Below are 17,974 nucleotides of genomic sequence, written 5' to 3' on the forward strand. Positions count from 1 at the left end.
TGAACACACAATGCACTTCTAGTATTATTAAGTCATGCAGTTGAAATAAATAGAAGCTGTAATTCGGGATTCTTTCACCCTTGAAGACCAGCATTACTGCCACAACTGTAGCTTAGACCCAGCTTCCAGACAAAATGATGCTCTGTAAAGATACAACCTCAGCAAAGTCTCATCAGGCACAAAATCTTTGGTCTCATTATCAAGCAGATTTTGCCAACCATTCTTTTGAATTTTTCATTGAAGAGACTAGTTCTGTGTTAATTTACCTCAGATTAGAACCTGTCCTCTAATATTTCTTTCCTTGTTTTCTAATTCTCGAAAAATAAACTATTTGTACTTGTAATATATCTACTAATCATATAAAATCTATAGCATACCTAATATGTAAAGGTTTGAGGATTTGAGTTTTCACATCTTTGAAATGCTGCCTCTTCTCAAAATCATGTCTATGAGAGGGATGAGCAAGCTTAGCCTGTCTCTGCTGATCTAACTGAAAACATATGGCTTACTCTGGGTAATGTTTGGAGAGATTTATCAAAGCAATATTATGAATTAGGTACCCAGCTTCTACCGGGTAGTGACAGGAATTTGAGAGTCTGAAATCCATCTGTTATCTTTCTATAAAATCGTTCCATTTTTAGTGTGGTTATATTGCAATAGGAGGATTAATTAACATATCAGGAAAGCAGGGGGGGTCAAAATTCAGGCGAAGTTGGCATATAAATTTGTAACTGTTGCAAGAAAATTCAGAACTGTTGTGAGTTCTGTAAATGATATAAAATCAAGTGTAACTGTGTACAACAATCAGTCCAACTATCAACTTTTAAAATTCTGCCACGTGGGCAATGAAATACCCAAATCAGCTATACCTTGTCTGTAGGTCTGTCATCCGTATTGTTTTTATGTTTTACTGAAAACCGTAGGACAAGAACTTACCAAAATAAAAGTATAGCCAATGTCTCAGATAAAATTTAATTTGTGGGCTTAAATGAAATAATAGCAAAGATTTCAAATAATGTATATTGCACACCAGTGCAGAGAAGAGCTTGCTGCAGTTAAAATAGAAAGAATTCCTGCAAGAAGGCAGGGAGGAAAGATCAAGTCAAAGAATTGCTCGGATAACAAAGGTAGCAAGTCTGCTTTCCTACCCACAAAGTAAGCTACCAATAAAGGAAGAAAGAAGTCTACCCAGTGTTAAAACAGTTGCTGCATCAAGAAAGTGTGCTCCTCACTAGGTGGGTGACCCAGCCTTGCTGACTTCTGCCAGGGTTATGGGGAAAGGGTCTGAAAGCAGCTGGAAAACAACGTTGTTTATATACTATATGTAAACTAGACATTCATCTTATACATCATTTAATCTTCCTAATATATCCTTCCCAATTTTGGCTGACTTCAAATCCTTCTTATAACGTTTTCTTTTTATTCACTATGATGTCTGCCTAGTATTGAGAGACCTTTAGACAATATAATAAATTGGACTGAGATGAAGCTGAAAGTGTTTTGATTTCTTTCCAGATACAGCAAAAACAATATGCATAAATATAAATACACACATATATAGACACCCTCACCTCACTTCCCCCATACACATATGTAAGCACAGATGGGCTTGAAAACTGACCATGGAACCAAGATCTGAACATTGCTTCTAGTCAAGTTGCTAAAAAACAGTGTACTGCCCAGTGTCAGCTTTAGGGAATAAATATATTTCTGGGAAACAGAGTTTCCTCAGTCAAGAACACAGAACTGTACTTTTAATGAGAAACTATAGGCTAGAAAGCACCTTGTGGATGCTGGAAATTTCTGAAGTGTCCTAATAAAGAGAGGCCATGCTTTATACGCGTACTTAAAATAGACAAAGAAATCTTGACATAAAGACCATAATCAAACCTACCGAAACTGAGAGATTAATTTAAAGCAGTAATACGCAGGCCTGGTCCTCCTAGAATTGAAGAGCATACATTTTGGCTATTTTAACTAGAGAACATAGCTTCTGCATGGATAATTAAATTCTACCTGAGATTGTATGAAATTCTTCTCCACACATTTGTTTTCTGCAATGATCACCATATGTTTCCTTTTTTTCTGGAAAACAACAGAGCGAGCGGGGGAAGAAAGACCACAAACTGTCTTGCTTTTATAGAAACTGACAAAAAAGTGATTTATTTCCTCATTAGTTTTGACAATGATTTATTTGTTTATTTTATTGCTAATGGGGGGGTAGGTTGTTGCATGGCTGTGGCTGATTGCCTTCACAAAGTCCTCAGCAGGACTAGTTCCCTACATCATTTTGGGATCACTAGCTGTTCATAAGGTTATGAATGTCAGTGTATTTGATATCAAAGCTGGACTTGAATTTCGTTCAGTAATCCTCCTAAAATACATTGATAACTACCAGCAAAATCCTTCCTATGCAGCAGACAAGTAGTGCCGAGGAAACCTAGACCACAGTAGGAAAAGACCATCTGCCCTACACAACACCCCTGCAAACTACTGATTCAGTATACACTGGTTCAGCTCAACCAGAATACTGGAAAAGCAGTGGGTTGTGTTTCTCTTACACCTTAGATGATGAGTGTCATATTTATAAAAGGAATCACATCCTGTATTTTCTCTTTGAGAAACTTCATAGTTAGGTATTTGGCCAGAAAGAGACAGTGACTTGAGCCTCTGTGTTTGACTGAAGTTAATGAAACTGCTGCAAGTGGTTGATACTATGCTCGACAGTGTTCACAGAACTAGGCTTCTGTAAAATAAGTTTTTCAGCAAACTGATACTACACCTGCTGAATTGCATGACACCATTGTTGTTTTTCTCACATCAATCAATACGCAATGCTTTTTGCTTTCTGTGATAGTCTATGGCTTTGATCTGATCCTGGTGAAGATAGCTAACAAAGGTATTAGCATAATATGCTGTGACAAGCATACAACCAATTGCCCAAAAACTCACAAAGAACTTTGTCACTCATGAGGTCATGTATGACTGCTCTTTATACAACCACGAAATTTTATAAAATATTTTTTGTAAAACAGAGTATCCCAGAAGAGATATGACACTGCTAGTCTTCTCCAGCTTTCAGTAGAAATCATGAGAAAATGTACCATTGGCTTCCAAGTTAACTACAAAGACTTTTACTTTCTCATATCCGCAAAGTGAAGTGGAGAGTACTTTTTTGAAGAAAATTTCTGCTGGCTTTTAACTGGTAGCAGCAAAGCCACAAAAATTATATTAACGACATGTCATGGCTTGGCCTCAGCCAGCAACAAACAACCATGCAGCCACTCACTCAACTCCCACAGCCGTGGGAAAAAATGGCAGCAAAAGGGAAAACTCCACCACTAAACACCATATCTGTACGCCTTTTAAATACCTCCGGATAGTCCGTATTAGAGGGAGACTCTTGAAATAAATAACTCTATGTTGAAGGAGAGTGGATATTCATAGTGTAGGCAGACCCTGGGTGGTATAAATCAGTGCAGTTCCAACAGCTCTGTGGCACAGAGAGCTTTAAGGGAATGGGGAACCTGGTCATTGCTGGAGGGCCACGTCCTTTCCCAGCTCAAGGAGGAGCCCAAGAAAGCTTTTTTCCTCCCATCCACTCTTGCAACTGGATTCCAGCTGTCCCTCCACTTGGCACATACAGTACACAAACATAATTATAGCATAATGCCATGCCGTGTGCGCGGCTGCCACGGCGGATAATGAGCAATTAGGTGGCAATGGAGAGAGAAGGGGAGGGAGCCCGGGGAGAGGAGCGGGAATAGAGAGCTTCTCAAACTCTGTGGAAGGAGATGTTGTCTCTACACTTACCGTCAGCTCGAGGGCTTCGTTCAGGAGGCCGTTGCGCTTGCTGTGAAGATAAGCGTTGGAGCTGCCCGTTTTGGCCACTCGAATCCTCGCAAGCCGGGCTTTCTGTGAAGGAGGCAAACAAGCTGAAGTTAGAGCTTGGCACGCCGCGTGGCCGGTCCTGTGCTGGCAATAGCAGGAGGAAGGAAATGTCAGGTTCTCGCTCTGCCTGAAAAAGCCTGGGGGTGAAATACAAGGGGTGTGCAGAGAGGACAAAGCGCTGTTGAGAACAGCTCGTGCAGGTCTGTCTGCGGGGGTCGGGTGAGTATGTGTGTCTGTTCCATCTTAACATGAGAAGGAACTTCTTTACTTTGAGGGTAGTGGAGCACTGGAACAGGCTGCCCAGAGAGGTTGTGGAGTCTCCCACTCTGGAGACATTCAAAACCCGCCTGGACGCTGTCCTGTGCAACGTGCTGTAGGTGACCCTGCTCTGGCAGGGGGGTTGGACTAGATGATCTCCAGAGGTCCCTTCCAACCCTAACCATTCTGTGTGATTCTGTGTGTGAAAACAAAACAATAACACCAATAAAGGGATACAAAGACACGATTACAGTACTGACGTGCAGTGCACCAACCGGACTCAGACCACCCCCCCCACCCCCAAGTGGCGACTGCTCTCCTTTCCCCGGCTAGAGCCTCTTATAGCCCGGGCATGGGTCACATGGTATGGAATACTTGCCCCCTGCCGGCTCCCTGGGGGAATTAACCCCATCCCTCCTGGAACCAGGACACAACAATAGTTAAAAAATAATATAATTTATGTTGTAAAGTAATTATCTGAATTGAGAGAAGTCAACAGTAAATTTCCTAATTGGACTGCTGACATGGGAAGGTAAATGCCAGTTATGTACTAGATCTATTTTTATGCATACTGCAGAAAGCATGGACAGCTTTCTGGCATAGAAAGTCATTCTCCTCTTCCAACAGCTTCCACAAGCAAAAAACTCTTTTCTCTACATCCAGAACTGACAAGACCATTCCTGCATTCAAAATGTGATATTCTCCTATAGATCATGAGCATTGTTACTAATGACAAGAGATGGTGAGTTCTTGAATTCTGGAGGCTGCAGAAATTCACTTTAATAATATTAAATAAACTCATTTTTTTCTCATAAGTAAAGGTTTGCTTCCATTAATTTTTAGCCTTATGTGACCTGCTGAGTGCCAAACACTCCAAGATTTTGTATTAGCCAGTCTCAGGAGTGATTATCACATATGCCAGACTTAGAGTATGAATACATATTTATTTGTGCAGTTTCTCCTATTTGGATATGTTTAAAATCTATTTTATGGAAAATCTTTCTGTTTGGACTTTGCACTGTCAAACACAAAATGCCAGGAAGAGCATGGCTTAATGATCATTACTTCATCTCTTCTCTGTTCCTTTACAAGAATCTGAACAGTAATGAGCCTGCAGTGGAGCAGGTTTAGAGGAATTATTTTATAGAAGGACTTTTGGACCAAAAAATAACATATCTTGTAACTGTTTAATTATGCCTTGGTAGAATCATGGAATCATTTATGTTCAAAAAGACCTTTAAGATCATTGAGTCCAACTGTTAACCTAACACTGCCCAGTCCACCACTAAACCATGTCCCTAAGCACACATCTGCCCACCTTTTAAATACATCTAGGGATGGTGACTCAACCACTTCCCTGGGCAGCCTGTTCCACTGCTTGATGAGACTTTTGGTCAAGAAATTTTTCCTAATATCCAATCTAAACCTCCCCTGGTGCAACTTGGGGTCATTTCCTCTTGTCCTCTCACTTGCTACTTAGGAAAAGACACTGACACCCACCTTGCTAGAACCTCCTTTCAGGTAGTAGTAGAGAGCGATAAGGTCTCCCCTCAGCCTCCTTTTCTCCAGGCTAAACAACCCCAGTTCCCTCAACCATTCCTCATAAGACTTGTGCTTGAGACCCTTCACCAGCTTTGTTGCTCTTCTTTGGACACGCTCCAACATCTCAATGTCTTTCTTGTAGTGAGGGGCCCAAAACTGAACACAGTATTCAAGGTGCTGAACACTGTATTTGAGATGCAAGCTTGAGAATTGAGGAGGAATACTGAGGTAACAAAGGATATTGATGAGTTTCTGGATATAGTATGGGTGAAGTTGATGGCTGGTAACAGTTTTACCAACAAATCTTTATTTATAAAAAGATGACTGACAGACGGTCATGAACAAACTATACGGTAGAGATCAAGTCAACTTCTAAACTAGTAAGTCTTAGAAATCTTGTCCCACCAAACTGTTTTCTGTTATTTGGGAATATTGCGATACAAAGCTAATATTTTCTTATATATGTCACTGAAGACTTACTGAGAAACACAACAAAAGCCCAGATAAGCTGTCTGTGAAAGTCAGGTTAAGCTGAAGGCAAATAAACTTATATAAACTAAATAAAAGAAAAGAAAAGAAAAAGAAAAATCTGATGAGACTAAGCAGTACTAAAAAAAAAAAAAATAAATGTATCAATACAATACCGAAGGTGAGGAAATATTTGTAATTGAAAGAACACCTTCTAGTGGAAAGTTCCAAAAAAAGTTTTCTCCAGTGAGTTCTAATGTCATAGAATCACAGAATCATAGAATGGTATAGGTTGGACGGGACCTTGAAGATTGTCGAATTCCAACCAGTGCTATTCCATTTTCTTAAGCATAATTTATTATGAATAAAAGAAGTGGAAGACATAAGCTTTAAGATCTGTCTACAATTATTATTGTCTTCTGTGACTCAAGGATCAAGCTGAGTCTTCTTTCTTATAATGGAGGCTTCCCGGCAAATCAAAAAATAGGAGACAGGGACTACAGTCTACACAGTCCACAGCCAGGACTTGCTCAACAATCAAGATAACAGGCTTAAGTTCTTTCAGTAGCAAGACTTTTTTTTTTTTTTTTTCTTTCAAATTGTTATGCTTCAAGTATTTATTCCTTTAGTAGTTGTTTGCTTTCTATTAACAACCTGGCTGAGGCAGCAACACTCCTGTGCAACATTAATACAGAACAATAGGTAGATAAGCAGCTGTACACTATGCTTGAAAGATGCCTATACCTGTAAAATTTTGCTGTACCTCGCAATGTCATCTGATTCCATACCCACATCCCTCCAACTGTGTGGGTCCAGCAAGATTTGCATTGCAGAGGTGGTGTGATAATTTTAATTCTGGTGCTTCTCAACTTTTCAGTTATTAGCTCTGCAACCTTGTAATGCATGCACTGTGTACTTCCATATTATATGCAAAACAAAAGGCTATGGAAATTCTTGATAAACACCTACCGTGCTGTCACTAATTAAAATATACTTGAAGAGGAAATAATATCTTATATGAAGATGAGGTAGAAAGAGAAAAAAGTAAAAGATTCTTGGGTAACAGAGCCTGTTTTGTTCATGCTCCTCAGGACCCCGGATGTGAAGGGACGAGCTTTAGGTTTGCTGCCCAGGAGCTTCCTTAATGAAGAAACAGGAAAGGAAAGCAAAAAGCTTTGGGTTTTTTATGTCAGAGAGAACTCCCTGGCCCAGTGAAACCCAGAGCACCCCTTTGTGACTTGCGGGCAGGAAATGGGCAGTAACACCTCTGTTACTGTTCACTAGACAAATAGCTGAAGTTCATTGAGGAAGTATTTCACACCCTTTGAGATGTGTAACTGTATGACTGAATTCCTAATTAGTAATCAAATTTATTCCTTCGTTTTTCATTATCTGTTTGTAATTTCTGGTCAACATACTTATCCTCGGTATGCCAGTTTTCATCAGAAGTCCTTATTTTGATCTCTTCCATCATTGTTTTCATCGTAAAGGTTTTCAGTTTAAAGATAGGTTGCATCCTTCCAGGATTGCTCAGAAGCTGTTGATTCTTTGTTCAGGAGATGTATTCTGTTTGGCCACAGGTGAAGATGGTGATTTGGCACAAGATTATACAAAATAATTGAAGAACCTGTATAGACACATCTCCTTGAAAAGAAAATAAAATGCAACATCCCTTTAAAAGAGTCTTCAGCATGCATGGTCTGAATCTCATTTGAAGACACTATAGGAAGATAAATTAACTATTGAAACTGCTACAAAGTATTAGGGTAATTTCTTAACCACTTGACTTGGAATTTGCATACTGGAGTTTACTGTTGTTAAAAATGGAGTTCAGTACAAGCACAGGCTATAAAGGCTGAAAAGGACTCTACTGAGCAAAGGCCAGTGGGTCACACATTAAGTAAGAGACTTGGAAGTCCTTTGTGGCTTAGTAAACTGAATGAACTAACTTTTATAGGTTGACATCGTGCAAGAGAGATAAAACCAGCAGGTCTAACAGCCCCATCAACTTCAAAATAAGCAAGGTAAGAATCATGTTTGTTTCTGTCTCTTTGGACCGCTACATTTTAAATAGTTTTGGCATAACCTACCTTCTCTTTCTTTGCTTAAATGAGCAATTGTCCTTTAAATAGTAACTGATTATTACCCTATAGACTCATTGTTGCAGAAATACTTTTTTTTTTTTTTTTTTAAGTAATCACTAACAGATGTCCGTTTATTGTAACAGCCTTGGGAGAATAACAGTGGCAATGTAACAGTTAAGGGATGAGTAGGAGTATTAGTACAAACAAAAATAATTAAAGAAACATCAACAAATAAAACAGATCCTTTAGCTTTATTTGTTAGAGGATAAGGGGCAATTATTGGTAACCCTTGTAAGAGTCACAAAACTTAACAATGAAGTGGACACCTTCTTTATCTGTGTTGTGTGTGTGAAAGTGCTTGTTATTTGTATATTTACATTTTAACTGGCCCAGAGAGAGAGGCGGAGAGAGAGAGAGAGAAACAGACTCCTGAAGTTGCAGACCTATTGCTGGGGGGAGGGGACGGCACGAAGATAAAATAACTCAGAAAAAAATTGCTATGTTCATCTAGCTATTTTTATTTCTTCATGTGCTACAATAATGCTCTTAGATAAAAAGGAAGGGTTTGAGATTTTTTTTCGATGGTGATGTATTTTAGCCAGCACAGTATCACAAATATGAGCAAATGCTCCATGTGAAAACTGCAAGATCAATCAGAATTTATGTCAAACAATCATTTAAGCTTGCATCTGTTAAATCCTGCATCATTGCTCTAATACAGAAAAAGAAAGGAAATGGAATATGGTTTGTCAAGTATAACCAATCTTTTTATGTGTAAAATTAAGTTCTAATTCAATATATGAGGTAAAAAAAAAAAAAAGACTTGAAATTCAAAAGAGTTTTCAACAGCTCTTATGAAAGTAGAAATAAGGATATTTATGTGCTCAAGCAAATTTTCAGGATTTTAGTTAAAGGCATAATTTTAGAATTCTTTTAACAAGGTACAACTGAGAGTGACAGAAATAAGTATTTATAGTCTACATTATTAATAAAATCTTCAGATTGTATCTCCTTTGTTGTTATTTTTTTTTTTATTATTTCCTTCCAGTACTAGTACTTAACAGATACAAACTAGAAGTTCATTCACATTAAAATTAAAGAACTGGACAATTCTAGTATGCATTGAAATGGATATATTAAAAGGATATTAAATAATTATTTTTATGTTAAATTATTTATTTCTTTTTCATATGTGTGTGGAAAAGTTTTGCTCCATTTCTTCTGTTCTGTAAAGAATTTCTCCATAGCCATAATACTTTGATCATTATTTTTGTTTATTTTTCAGTCAGTTTAAGTAGCAAATAGATGGCACATCTCTTCTGTGATTTTGAAGCCCTGTTCAGTTAAAAAGTTGTATGTTAATGAGCTCCTAATTTTTACACGTAACTTCCTTCCATATGGACAAGACAAACCAACTCCATCAGGAAATTAATGAGAGATGCGTGGTAGGTTGCATCCATTGTTAATTGTTATATACTGTAGTTTTATTCTTCTGCTGCCCTTGAGACTCCCTTGGGAAACTTATCTTACAGGAGTACTTCTCCTACACATCTACAGAGGTATCTGCTTCTTTTGGAAGACATCTTTTACTTGTTTGAGAACAAGTAAAGCTCCCATTTTTTCTTCTAGTGGCAAGCAATACAACAAAGCCTGTTGAGCAGGTGATCTTGACAGGCCTCTATTGCTACAGAAACACTGTTTCTATGTAGAGTCCTCCTGTCGCATCTGTAGAATTGCTTTGAATATTTACAGAGCAACATATTATTCATCCCTTCCCCATGCCTTTCCACCCTCTGTTCTGCTACCTATTATTTCCATCTGGAAAGCAAAGTGTTTAAAAATGTTTTCTCATCCAAATCTCAGCTATATATCTTCTGAAGAGAATGATACTTTCAGGTGTTTTATTGTGCTGTATACGCAAGGTTCAGAAAAATAGTTTGATTTACATAAGCATTTTCAGTTTACAGTACTTAAGATGTTTATACAACAGCATCAAGAATTCATAGCACTGGCATTTTTCAGTTTTATAATGTCTTACACAAAATACTTTCAAACTAAATGTATGTGAGCATGAAAAAATCTTTAATTAGCTATGGGGACACATAAGTTTAAAAAGAAATAGAACTACCTTTTTCATGCCTGTTTGTATATATAGTTTATCTGCAAATCCTGTTCCCATGGAAAACTGAGATGGACTGCTGTTCTGTGCTGATCACTGCATAGATCAACTAAAGCTTTTAGTGGATTGCATTCATTGGTCAGCACCTAAAAAGTCAGTATCTGTCAACATCTTAATGTACTCAGATAACTACTTTTCTCCAAAACATGGTAATCTACACGGGTATTGTAATAACAATTGGAATATAGAACCAAACTAGGACATTAAAAATACCCCTGATATTTTACATTTCCAATCTCTTTATCAAGTCCTGCCGTTACACTCAAGTTCTGTAAACACTTACTTGTGTACTTACCATGAAAAATATACTTAATAGATACTTTGGGTGTTAGGGTTGCCTTTTCTCCATTGTAGCATAAACATTTTGTTACATAAAGGCATGTTAACAAATGAAACTTCAGTTTAGCAAACATTAATGCACAAGCATCAGAAACAAGGCAGGTATTTTACTTTTCAGAAAGAAAGGAAAATTGAATCATGTTACAGTCGATACTCTACTGCTAATCCCTGGTAACAGGGATTACTTGAGGGAACTGAACACAGATCAGTCACTGGAATCAGATGTGCTGGGATCTGAAAGAAAAAAATGGTGTGCCAGAGAAAAAACTGGCAATTCATCCATGCTTTGTTCCAGGGGAAAATCATGGTTGAAATTCCTCTTGCAGCATATTTCATGTCAGATGAAGGAGAAGGATATTTGACATGGATGAGCCATTTACAGAATCACAGAATAGTTGAGGTTGGAAGGGACCTCTGGAGATCTTCCGGTCCAACCAGCCTGCTCAAACAGGGCCACCTAGATCTGGTTGCCCAGGATAGTATCCAGACAACTTTTGAATATCTCCAAGGATGGAGATGCCACAGTCTCTCTGGGCAACCTGTGCCGGTCCTAGGTCACCCTCACAGTAAAAAAGTGTTTCATGATCTTCAGTTTGTTTCAGTTTGTGCACATTGTCTCTTGTCCTGTCATGGGACACCACTGAAAACAAATTGACTGTCTGACATATTGCTGGCTCATGTTCAACTTTGGGTCCACCAGCACCCCTAGATCATTTTCTGCCAAATTACTTTACAGCTGGGTGCATGGAGTTGTTCCTCCTCTAGTGTAGGACTTTGTACTTCCCCTTATTGAGCATCATGAGGTTTCTGACAGACCATTTCTCCAGCCTGTTGAGGTCCCTTGAGATGTCAGCACAAACCTTTGGTGTATCAACCACTCCTCCCCTTTCCATGTCATCTGCAAACTTGCTGAAGATACAATCTGCCCCATCATCCAGACCATTAATGAAGATTTACAGAACTGGACCTAGTATTGATCCTCAGGATACATCACTAGCTATTGGCCTCCAACTAGACTTTGCACCACTGATCACCACCCCATGAATAGCCTGGCCATTCAGCCAGTTCTCAGTCCACCACACTGCCTGCTCATCCAGCCCATACTTAATCAGCTTTTGTATAAATATATTATGGGAGACAGTGGCAACAGCCTTACTGAAGTCCAGATAGACAATATCCCCTGCTTTTCTCTCATCTACCAGTCATTTCATCATAGAAGTTTATTAGGTTGGTCAGGCATTAATTCCCCTTGGTGAACCCATGCTGGCTACTCCTGATGATTTTCTTGTCCTTCATGTGCTTGGAAATTATTTCCAGGATTAGCTGGTTGTCTGTCACCTTTCCAGAGGTTAGTCCTATAGCTCCGGCTCCTCCTTCTTACCCTTCTTGAAGATAAAAGTGACATTTTCTCTCCTCTAGTCTTAAGGCAATCTCCCACTCACCATGAGTAATAAAAGATAATTGAAAGTGGCCTTACAGTAACATCAGCCAGCTCCCTCAGAACTTTTTGGTGCACCCCATCAAGGCCTGTGGACTTATGTATGTCCAGTTTGCTTAAGCATTCCCTGATTTGCTCCTCTTCCACCAAGTTTATGTCTTCCTTGCTCCAGACATTTTCCCTTGCCTCTGGAACCTGTGATTCCTGAAGGCCAGTCTTGCTAGTCACGAATGAGGCAAAGAAGGCATTCTGCAGCTGAACTTTTTCCATGTCCTGTGTAACTGGGTTCCTCACCTTATTCAGCCCACATTTTCACTAGTCTTGCCTTTGTTACCTATGTATTTATAGAAGTCCTTCTTGTTGTCATTGACAGCCCTCACCAGTTTCAATTCCATTTGGTCAAACCATAAACCTGCAGTTTGGGGCCTCCAGTAGAGGAAGCATGGCAATAAATATGACCACGTTGAGTGGAGGCCACTGAGAAGGTGGGGCTGGAGCCCTTGCCCTGCAAATAGTAGCTGTGGGACTGGAGCTGTTTCAGCCGTGATAAGGGACTGTTTTGGAGCACCCAACAGTGTCCCCAGCACTGGTGGTCAGGCATGGAAGAGACTCAGCCAGGCTCTTCACAGTGGTGTTTGGCAGGAGAGTGAGAGGCAGCATCACAATCTGAAACACAAGAAGCTCAGGCTGGAGATAAGGAAAAACCTTTTCCTTACAAAGACAGCCCAGCCATGGAGCTGATGCCAAGGAAAGCTGGGCTGCCTCTGGCATTGGGGGGTTTCACACTCCAGCTGGGTGAAGCTCTGAGAGGTCTGGTCAGACCCCACTGCTGAGTCTGCTCTGGGCATGGCCTGAGACTGGACAACTCCTCAGAAAACTTTCCTGCCAGCCTGAATTATGTCGTGATCCTGCAGTCAAATGAAATAATATTATTACAGCTACAAACTGATAGAGCCAGGATCCCAAATTTCTTGAGATGGGTGTTCAGTAATGCATTATTGAAACATTAGTGGCTCCTATAAGAAAATCTTCAGAGAGCATAACCTCTATGTCCTTAGCTCAAACTGTTTGGCAGTTATACATGTATGAGAGCACTAATAAAGTGTTCTTTGCCTTGGCAAACTTAATTCTTACCACACATAGGATTTTTTTCTGCTGTGTAAGTAAACATATCCTCAATTGCTTTGCTGAATTAAGGATCTTAACAATCAAGTCCAATCTGTCTACATCATTCTGCCAATTCTGTATAACTTATGAATGAATATTTGTAAAAAAAATCCCACAAAATAAAGCAAAAAAACAACCCCAAATCCAGAAAAATTTAGCTAAAATAAATACAAGCAAAGTACTTGCCTTTACATATTGCTTTTATGCTTTACAGTCAGGACTAAGAAGGAAATTTATCTCATCACAAAAGTGAAACACATAGATAAGTTAAATGACTGCTGCATGTCAATGCAAATATATCAAAGTGAACATATGTGTTTCTTTTCTCTTTTCAAACTTATGCAAATGCTTTTGTTTCCTTTCCTCAACAGGATCCTTTGAGAGCTCATTGGTGATCAGTTGTTTCTATGTAACCATCATCTCCTTTGAAAGGTCTGTTCCTATTTTTTACTTTGTAGAAGTGAAAAAAATATCAGTTAAGAGAGATTGGTAACAATAAGACAGAAGAAAATAATCTTTCTTGATATTTCTTTTTCGGACAGTCATTCAAAAAGGTCACATTGGTAAATGAGAATTTTAGCCAGATAAATGAAGCGTAAGAGTAATGATAAGACTTTTTGGGGGAAATCCTGCTCTTAACAGATCTGTCCATTTGGATGATGTTGTAAGGGAAAGCAAAACAAGTGGTTCCAGACAATTCTCTGGCAATAAAGCCATCTTGCTGATGCAGGTTGGCTAGACTAGGAGGTATGTTGCTGAGCTTAAAGCACAGCACAAGCTGGCAGAGATCCTGCTGTGTTATGCAAGATTAGGGCACTGATTCCTTTGCCCTCTTCCTTTTGAAATCGCCTGGCTTAATTACACAGCAGAGAGCATAAACTGGTCTTTTTAATAATGATTCTTGCAAGGAGGGTAAGAATGCTCAGCCATACAAAGTAAATCTCTTAGCAAAGAGGCTAGTAACAGAATAGACTGGGTCTATAAATAGAAGTTCACCAGTTTTCTTCTATGGGACATCAACTATCTGCTTTAGTATGAAGAAGTGGGTTTAGGTGACAACTTGACTAACCTGAACTTACTAAGAACAGTTTTAGAAAGCACATGTAGGAAGAAATTTCTGTAGGTTCAGAACTACTGTTAATAAAGGTACTGAAAGTGCATAATAATGTTGCTCTTACAGGAGGAATAAAAATAATTTGATTAAGACTGAGAAATAAAGTGCAGGAAGAGCATGATTTCATTTGATAGATATTGATTTCATTTAGATTTGCTAAGCATGGGTAATTGGGTGGGTGTTGTGAATAATATTAGAAGATGTGAATAACAAGGGCATGTGTTAAAGATGTAATTTTAATGAATAGAAGAAGATTGAATTTTAATGACTAGAAGAAACTGAATAGAATTAGAAAAAACCTCTTGTAGTTTTGTCTTTCAGTTTAACCCTAATATCCTGGATGTAAAGGTGAAGTTTAAAATGACATAAATAGAATTCTCAGTAACTTGACTGAAGTGGTAAATTGGGTCAGTCTTTTTTTTTTTCCGTAGGGAGGAACTCTATACTTCAGTATCTGCGTAAAGACTAGATGCAGGCTAAAGGACCAGAAAAGTGAATGACTACTTTTAATAAAGGCTGTTATTATAATAAATTTTCATGGCACATATTGTGCTCAAGTATAATGTTTTAATCTGTATGACTTATTGTAAAATAGCCTGCTTTGCAATCACCAACATTTCACAGAAGCAAAGTCCAATCTGGCACAATTTTCCCATATGATTTTAAGACACAGAAACTGTAATGTAGGAGAAACTTGGGAGGGGGCTGGAAATGCAGAATAACCAAAACCCCCCAAAAAACACTACCAAGAAAAATCTGCACTCTGCAGATCTTAGTGTTCTCATTCTCCTTTTCAAGATTGCTAATGTTTACCCTTAAATACACATACATATTTGGGACAGAAGTGAGGAATAAATCACCGGGGGTAGGGAGGGAACACATCAAAAAAAACCACAAAACCACAAGCAAAACGTGACCTTCCTGCAGGTCGGAACTCAGACTAGCCAGTTTCAATGATAAAACCCATAAATCTCTACTTCAGCAGTGATATATGGAAATAGCTACAAAATCTAGATGTAGCACACTTCAGACATGCAGTGGCAATATGGGATATCTTTGCAGCTGCTACATGCCATGCTGCACCAGGTAGTGATAATTAGAAGTAATTTTCTGTAAGAAGCTCTCATTTGCCGATAGGAACATGAATGTATCACCTGTAAATTTGAAGATAACCATGTCCCTACGTGTATTTAGTTAAGCTGTTCGGTAGTACGGTATGCTTTTATTTAATTGCCACAGGACTTCTTAGAAACCTAATGTGGGAGAAGATAAACATAAATGAAACAGCATATATGAATCCTTTTAAAATGTAAAATCTGTTTTTTTATGATCACCACTACTTATTCATTTCTCCTGCACTATACCTTCATTTCTCAGAGAGACCTTTCACTTGGTCTTCGTGTCTGTAGCTTGTCAACACTGCAGATTCCTATGAAAAAGCAGGTTCATATCTATACTGTATAACTAACACAGGCTTCAAGAAAACATCCTCAAGATGCTGTATAACTTATGTGAATCCTAGTTTTAAACATTAGAATATAATAATTTAAATATTCACCAACTGGTGGGAATAGCTATGCAATTATTTTTGAAGTGGGCTATGCAGCCCAGATTAATTTTTGGTTTAAATTACATTCTGAGGAGGTGAGATTAGGTTTTGTTTGAGTTCTCATATATTCTAATGTAGTGTTAACCCTTTTTCATGATTTCCCCAGATTCAAGCACTGATCTACAGGCAATTCTGAACTAATATAATTTGCTGGAGCGCTTTCACATAAAAATGACCTTGGAATTCCTGATGTGGTGTGATCAATATAGTTAAAGCTGAGGGTGGCAACCATCTCCAGTATAAGGGCATTTGTCATAGTGACCGAAGTAAATTACGTTTCCCTAGTCCCTTAGCTGCTTTTGTAAGAATCATGTATATTTTAGATGTTAAACTATTCGAATAGCTGTTCCTGAGCTCCTCCTAGGACTACTAGAAGTTGAGGGTTATTCTGTGCCTCACTGAAGAGGAATTATTTTTCAGTTTTGCATAAAACCTGCTAATTCATTTTCTGATCTTGAGATATAAAAAAGCTAATAGTCCAGTTATAAACATACACATGTAAACATTTGTAGTACAGGGCTAGCATTTTGAAACCACTCAATAATGTAAAAATCCTAGTCTCATTTTTTTAAGTGATTTAGACTTACTAGAAAAAAAACAATAATGAACTTATGAAAAAAATCCTATCTAGAGCTGTATTTCATAACAAGAACAAAATGAATTGCAAGAACTCTTTCCAACATATGAAATACGGTTATGAAGTATTTCATGTTGCCCAAATCTAACGAGTTGTACAAGCTGTGCCTTCACATCTAGATACTCAGAAAATTGTGATTTTCTAACAAAAAGAGAGAGAAAGATTTTTTTTGTATAATCTATTTATTCATATTTTGGATTATAACTGTTTCTTGGTACTTCATGTGTTTATGTTCTGGGACTAAGTTCTATAATCAATTCCTTCTGGCCACATAAAAGATGCTGACAGTGAAGATTCAACTAGACCTTAACGGACAAGTCTCCTTCTTTGACACAATGGATGAGAGAAAATACATTAAATTAGTATTCCACAACTAGCACAGGCTTTTTTCACACTACTGTATTCACAGGTAAATTCCAGTGCTAGGTTACAAGCTTTTAAACTGACAAAATGGAATTTGCTGTAGTCTTTCTTTTTCTTGGCATTTTTAAGATGCAGTTCTACAATCATCATCATCAATAGCAACTAGGATCTATGTTGCAGGGAATTAAATGAGAGAAGAAAAACTCAGTTTACAATACCTCTCTCTACCCCAAGTTAAAGGTACTGCACATTTTCTTCTGAAGTCATCTAATCACATTGAAAAGTTACCATACCAGTTGACTTCAATTTAACAGATCTAAAAATAAGCAGTCTTCTTAGCAGTAAAACACACACACACACAAAATCAAACCAATTAATTCCAAACAGGAGATATCATGCAAAATCACTCAACATTTGACACTTGTACATTACTACATGGACTTTTCAGATATGTTGATAATAATTTTTGTACAAGAGAAGAAGGGATTTTCCTTTCAAAACCTTTACCAGTTTTACCATAGACTTATATATAAGTGAAAATAAAGGAAGAAAATGGGTGAGTGGGTATGGTGGTGGGTAGGAAACCTACAGTAGCTAGTCAACTCTGTTATTGCCCATGTAACCTTCTCACATTGCCTCTTCTGTGTCCCTCTCTCTTGCTACCATTGCTTGTGTCCTATATTTTGACTGTAAACTCTTTGGAGCACAAACTGTTGTTCATTCTCTGTCATAGTGTAGCATCAATCTTTGGAAGCTGACACACTGCTGTTTCCTTAAAAAGAAATTTGTGGAGACTGTAATAAATATTACTACTGGAAACATGTTTTTTATCTTTTCCTGTAGCATTGAATTTCAGTACACATTCCAGTGCAAGCCTTTCAATGG

This window comes from Charadrius vociferus, unplaced genomic scaffold (genome assembly GCF_000708025.1).
Source record: "Charadrius vociferus isolate BGI_N301 unplaced genomic scaffold, ASM70802v2 scaffold198, whole genome shotgun sequence".
NCBI lineage: Eukaryota > Metazoa > Chordata > Aves > Charadriiformes > Charadriidae > Charadrius > Charadrius vociferus.